The sequence below is a fragment of the Rhincodon typus genome, chromosome 1, assembly GCF_021869965.1.
Source record: "Rhincodon typus isolate 14 chromosome 1, sRhiTyp1.1, whole genome shotgun sequence".
Classification (NCBI taxonomy): domain Eukaryota; kingdom Metazoa; phylum Chordata; class Chondrichthyes; order Orectolobiformes; family Rhincodontidae; genus Rhincodon; species Rhincodon typus.
In genome coordinates this window covers 12,646,946-12,654,147 of record NC_063332.1, presented here as the reverse complement: position 1 = coordinate 12,654,147, position 7,202 = coordinate 12,646,946, and the positions used below count along the sequence as shown (strand labels likewise).

Below are 7,202 nucleotides of genomic sequence, written 5' to 3'. Positions count from 1 at the left end.
AAGAAGGGTCCAGACCCGAAATGTCAGCTTTCCTGCTCCTCTGATGCTGCTTGGCCTGCTGTGTTCATCCAGCTCTACACCTTGTTATCTCATATACATTGTTGAAATTTTTTAAAAATCTGGTTTTGGTTTGGAGTGGTGAATGAGAGCTGCAGGTGATGTTTAAGCTGTGTGCAGCATCAATTTCTTTAAAAAAATAAACAATTTGTTGAAAGTTTGGAGAATGGAATCTCAGTTATAAGAAATAAATAAATATTCCTCGGAACAGAGTGAAAGCCATTTGGATTGGCCGGTGTATTTAAAGTACGATCTACGCTTTAGGTGGGTTTTGCTTTCTGTAGATTTCTGAGATAGTACAGCAGTTCATCAACACCCTGATGGCAACTACGAAAGTCAGTAAATGCAAGCCCAGCCAATGAAGACCATGCCCCATTGAAAATAATAAAAAATCAAACTGAGAAGTGGAAAACTTGCACACCCCAGACCATACAGAGCACCATGTGCGGAGTAAATCAGATATCCTGAACATATTGCACCCAATTTTGATCTGTAGAAATGCTTACTCATTGTCATCTCACCAAGTATCTTGATAATTTCTTTCGGATTCATGCAGGTTTCAATGAGATTACACTTTATTCTTCTAAACTCCAGAAACTAAGGTACAATTTGTTCATTAGTGGACCTTCGCTGTACTATCTCCAATGCTGTTAGCATGGAGACAAAAACTATGCATAGAACTCCAGATGTGGACTCACCAAAGCTCTGAACAGTTGCATTGAGGTGCCTTCATTCTGAAACTCCAATTCCCTTACAGTGAAGGTCATCATGCTTCTTCCTTTTTGATTGCTTGCTGTATCTGAAAGCTAGGTTTTTGTGATCCTTGTACAGGTTACATCCAAGTCCGTCTGAACATTAACATTTACAAGTAGATAATTGGTTTATTGCAGATGCCAAATTGTATTGACAATAAAATTGTAAGTAACCACAACTACCTGAAACAAAATTGTGAAATAAAAGGATGGCACAATCATGATCAATTCAGTATAAATAATTCCAAAACAATGCAGAACACGGGTCTCCTTAGAATTTTTATTTTTATAATATAAACTATTACACTCTGCAATATATATTAAAGTCTATAATTCACACATTACCAGGTTAAATTTATTGAATTTTCACTTATTTAATACAATTCATGAATTTTATAAAACTGAGAGTGAAGTGTTTCATAATCTATTTCCCTCTGTATCTCCTCTTACTTCTAACGTACAGTACATTTCGTGTGGTTGTGGCAACAGATAGTGACAATAAGAGGCGGGATTCTACAGTCTGATGGAAGTCCAGGCAAGGTATATTGACTTTTCAACAAGGTTACATGTTATGTTAGCATAGCTTTGGTAAACATAACCCAGGAACAGTTTCAGGTACATACCTTTTCAAACACTGTTTTGCTCTTGAATTCTTATAAGCAAAGATCACATTACACACCATAAGCCATTTCATTGCCCATTCACTTAGCTTGTCTATATTTCTGTGCAGCTCACCCCAAAGCTTACATTTCCATTTAGCTTTGCATCAGCAGCAAATTAAGAAACATTGCTGTCTCTTCATTTAAGTCATTACTATAGACTACAAATAGCTGAGGCACCAGCAGATTCCTCCAGCACTCTACAAGCTACCGCCTGACAATTGAAAATTCCCCGATTATTAGCTGTAGCTGATGGAATGTGGACCAAGCCTGAAAGGTCTACTACTGCCCAGAAATCTTGTTATTCCTACTCTTCACTTCCTGACCATTTACTGAACCTGGTATTCACATTAACAAACATATCAACACAGGTCCTCGAAACCTTATGAGATACTTTATTAGATGCCATTTGGAAATCGAAGTTCACTACAAACTACAATTTTCCTTTTATTTACTCTAAGAGTGACATCCTCAAAATACTTCAATAAATTTGTCAAACAAGATTTCCCTTTCATAGAAACATAGAGCATAGAACAGTACAGCACAGTACAGGCCCTTCAGCCCACGATGTTGTGCCGAACTTTTACCCTAATCCTAAGGTCTATCTAACCTCCACCCCTACCGTATACTATCATCCATATGCCTATCTAATAGCTGCTTAAATGCCCCTAATGAGGCCGACTCCACTACACTCTCCGGCAATGCATTCCACGCCCTGACCACTCTCTTGAGTAAAGAACCTACCTCTGACGTCTCCCCTGTATCTATCTCCACTCACTTTAAAACTATGCCCCCTCGTCATAGCTACCTTCACCCTAAGAAAAAGTCTCTGGCTGTCCACTCTATCTATACGTCTGATCATTTTGTATACCTCTATCAAGTCACCTCTCATGCCTCGTCGTTCTAAAGGGAAAAGCCCTAGCTCTCTCAACCTTTTCTCGTAAGACCTTCCCTCCATTCCAGGCAACATCCTGGTGAATCTCCTCTACATCTTTTCCAACGCTTCCACATCTTTCCTGTAATGAGGCAACCAGAACTGGACACAATACTCCACGTGGCCAAACCAGGCTTTGAATGACGACTTTGAATTTGGGGAGGCGATGGCCGAGTGGTATTATCGCTGGACTGTTAATCCAAAGACCCGGATAACATTCTGGGGACGTGGGTTCGAATCCCACCACGGCAGATGGTGGAATTTGAATTCAGTAAATATCTGGAATTGAGAATCTAATGATGACTGTGAATCCAGTGTCGATTGTTGGAAGAACCCATCTGGTTCACTAATGCCCTTTAGGGAAGGAAACTGCCATCCTTACCTGGTCTGGACTACATGTGACTCCAGACCCACGGCAATGTGGTTGACTCTTAACTCCCCTGTGGGCAATTAGGGATGGGCAATAAATGCTGCCTAACCAGCGATGCCCTCATCCCATGAATGAATAAAGAAAAACAAAAAAATATATAATTCTGAGAAGTTTACGAAGGATACCTTTATGAGATTTCAACCTTTTCCCCATTCATATACTTGGAAAAGAGACAGCAGCAAGGTGCTCCATCAACACAGTGCACTGCAGCAACTCACCAAGCTTGCTTTGATGGCACCTTCCAAACCTACAAAATTGGACTACCTACAACAACAGAGGTTGTAGATATATGAAAATGCCAGCACCTGTGAGATCCCCTCAAAGTCACACTCAATTGTGACTTTGCTAGCTGAAAATCTGGAAACACCTTCCTAAAAGCACTGTGGATGCACTTGCACCACATGGACTGCATGACTCAGGAAGTTGGCTCATCCCCACATTCTCAAGTGTAATTAGAGATGAGCAGTAAATGCTGCTCTTGCTCACAATACTCATCCCAAGGATGAATTTAAAAAAGTTGTTTGTATCCCAAAAAGCTCCTAGATTTTTTAACATTCGTTCTTTCATAAGATGTCGGTGTTCCCGGCAAGGCCAGCATTAATTGCCCCCATCTCTACATGGGTGTCTTGCTGTGTTATTTATTATAGCTTTGATATTGCCTTCAAAATTTTCATTCACTCATGGAACCTGGATGTCACTGGTTGGCCAGCATTTATTGACCACCACCGAGCTGCTCAAGAAGGTGTGCTATTAATCTATCATTTTCTTCCTTAAAAGCAGAGATCTAAATAAAAATCGAACTTTCTTTTCCAATATCTGCCAAATGACCAAAGGGATGTTCACAAATTTTCTCTTCAGTATTATTGCTTTCAAATCTAATGTTTAAGTTATGTTCCATCAATGGGATTTTGACAAAAGGATTTACTTCATGAACTGCTAATTGATATGAAGTAGTAGGAATACAGCTTTCAAGCATTACAGTCAAATTGATTGATGGGGCTCACACTTCAAAACAAATGAAGATTCAAATTAACCATCCTGGAACCTCTTATTCCCAGGAGTAACTAAAAAGCTATTGGCTTGTTCCCAACTCCACAGCACATGCTTGTTGTAACCACAGTAACCATCTCACAAATGAATAAAGCCGCCTCAATCCGCACAACCAATAGTCCTGAAGGCTCAAGTCAGAGAAAAGTAATCAATAACTTTTTCTGAGCATTTCTACAGGGGCCACATTCACATCCTTCATGTTTTTCTGATTTTCTCCCTCGGAGTAAACCTCCAGCTAAATGCTCCACAAATTTGCTTTTCAAGATATTCTAGCAGAAAAGAAAGATACAAAATAAAGAGTATGAAATACCAGCAAAATTCATACATAAGGAATATAAGCTTCAGAGAATACGGACCACCAAATAAAACTTGTGTTCAGTAGAGGACTGCAAAATAATTCAATTAATAATTATGAACAATAGTGCATTTATTGTTAGTTTGAAACTGGCATCAAGCCGGGCACATGACAAGCCACAAGCAACACCAGTGTGTACTGGACTCCCCAAATAACGTACATGGCTACACTGTTTCAAACCTTCATTTATAAACTGTGCAATTCTTAAACTGTGCATTTTCTTAAAAAGCTGACAGATAGAGAAGTGACATATTTGTTTGTGTTCTGCAACTATTTTCAGCTAATCAGATATCCCAAAAAACTGAAGTACTGCAGATGCTAAAGATCTGAAATAAAAACAAAGTGACTGAGAAACTCAGCAGATCTGGTGGTAGTTGTGGAGAGAGAAGAAGAATTAACATTTTGAGTCCCTTTGGATTTCCAAAAATCAATAGTTATCCTGAATACACAAGGTGCTCAGTAGCAACACTCAAAATAACCTGACACTAGAAAATGCTGCCACGTACCCAACATTATTAAATTTTTGAAAGTGGATTAAGTCACACTTCATTTGATTTTTGTGCACTCTTGGATCTTTACTGGTAGCTGTACAATCTGGGCATCACACAACAAAAGCAACATCTTCTCAAAAGCATGGGTCAAAATCATTGAGTCATACAGCAGGAGAACAGACCCTTCAATCCAAGCAGTCCATATCGAACATGATCCCAAACAAAACTAGTCCCACCTGACTGCTCCTGGCCCATATCCCTCCAAACCTTTCCTATTCATGTAGTCTAGGTTGTGAATTATAATTAGAGGTGGTGTGTAGTTTTTAATTTTGTATTTTAATAGTTGTATTCTTCATTGCTTCTCCCTGTAGCTTTCCCTCCGATTCAGCCTCTCCCTGTAGCTCAAACCCTCCAACCTTGGCAACATTCTTGTAAATTTTTTCTGAACTCTTTCAAGTTTCACAACATCCTTCCGACAGCAGAGAGACATGAATTGAATGCAGTATTCCAAAAATGGCCTAACTGATGTCCTGTACAGTTGCAACATGACCTCCCAACTCCTATACTCAATGCACTAGCCAATAAGGGCAACTATACCAAATGCCTTCTTCACTATCCTGTCTACCTGGGATTCCATTATGAACCTGCACGCCAAAGTCTCTTCACTCTGCAACACTCCCCAGGACCTTACCATTAAGTGCACAAGTCCTGCGCAGATTTGCCTTCCCAAAATGCAGTAACTCACTTTTATCTAAATTAAACTGCATCTGCCACTTCTCAGCCCATTGGCCCATCTGATCAAGGTGCTGTTGAACTCTAAGGTAAACTTCGTTGCTGTCCACTACTCAACGAAATTTGGTGTCATGTGCAATCTTACGAACCATACTGTCTACATTCACATCCAAATCATTTACATAAATGACAAAAAGCAAAAGTATGCAGTCATTCAAACAGAGGTGACTTCATCGGCTTGGGCACTTCCAGAGTGATGGAAGATGGTCACATACCTAAGGATTTTCTGTATGACAAGGTAGCCAGAGTTAGATGACAAGTCTCCACTTCAAGAATGTTGACAAAGGAGACATAAAGGCATTAAGCTTCGAATCCGAAAGCTGAGACACATCGGCGGATGAAGCGGGCAATTTACTCTGGGCAACCAATGATGTTTCGTAGATAGGCGACAAACATCAACACCAAATATCAAGACACAACGATAACTGCTAACCACTTCAAATGGTACTTGCCAAGAACCTGCTTCTCACAGCTTGGTCCCTTCATCTGCACTACCAGCTGCAGCTCCCCTGTGATGACCATCCTCGTTCTCTAGATCCTGCTCAGTCCCCACCACAGCCCAGCTCAGCTCAATCTCAATGCTCCTCTACATCCCTCCTCAACCCCTCACTGTTGCTCGCTAATGTTTTCCCCTTTCCCTCAAATTACATCCCCTTCCCCATCACAAGTTATCCTTTCTGCATTGAACAGGCAAGGTATATTGACACCTTCCCCAGTTGTACAGTGAGCTTGTTTCCCACCTCATACTCTTCTCCAGTCTGCTTCTTCAGGGTACAGAGAGAAACAAGCAGACTGGGGAAGAGTATGAGGTGGGAAACAAGCCCACTGCACAGCTGGGGAAGGTCTGGAGTTTGGGCGAATGCAGTCAGCATGAGAAAGGGCAGGGGAAAACCGGGGCCAAATGGAGAAGGAGATTTTTAGGGCCTACTAGCTGAGGACAGGACAGGACAGGGGTGGAAACAAAACTGGCTGGGGAAGGGGAACACAAAACAGAATTTGCTGGAAAATCTCAGCAGATCTGGCAGCATCTGTGAAGAGAAATCAGAGTTAACATTTCAGATCCAGTGATCCTTCTTCAGAACTGAAAGGGGTAGGGGATGTAGTTTGAGGGAAAGGGGAAAACATTAGCGAGCAACAGGGAGGGGCTGAGGAAGGATGCAGAGGAGCGTTGAGATTGAGCTGAGCTGGGCTGTTGTGGGATATCTGAGCAGGATCTAGAGAACGAGGATGGTCATCACCGGGGAGCTGCGGGTAGAAGTGGTGGAGGGGAGAATGTGGGAAGTCAAATAGCGGTGGGGTGAGTACTGAAGGGGGTGTTGGGGACTCAACGAGGAGGAGCTCTTGGGGGCGGGTGGGGAGGGTCTGGAATGGTATTGAAGCAAGCTGGTGGGGTGGCTCTTAGAGGTGTTCACAGCAGATTGCATCCGGTTTATTTGATGTTGAAGTTGGGTGGTGGGGGGTTGAGAGGTATTGAGGGCTGGGGGGTTGTTGACGGCAGGGGTAAGGGTTGATAGGGATGTTGAGGTTAGGTGGGTGGCGGGATTTGTGGGCTGGGATTGGGGGAGGTGGAGCTGGAGGCGGGGATGGGTAGGTGAAGCTGTGGGCGGGGATTGGTGGGTGGAGCCATGGGAAGGGATTGGGGGAGGTGGAGCTGTGGGCAGGGATTGGGGGGTGGAGCCAGG

At 42.3% G+C, this 7,202-nt stretch overlaps 1 protein-coding gene across 1 annotated transcript in view; it reads right to left on the bottom strand.

Moving 5' to 3' along the window:
- Positions 1-7,202, bottom strand: part of atrn (attractin) — a 233,320-nt gene that overhangs the window by 225,506 nt on the left and 612 nt on the right. The gene's annotated exons all lie outside the window — the stretch shown is intronic.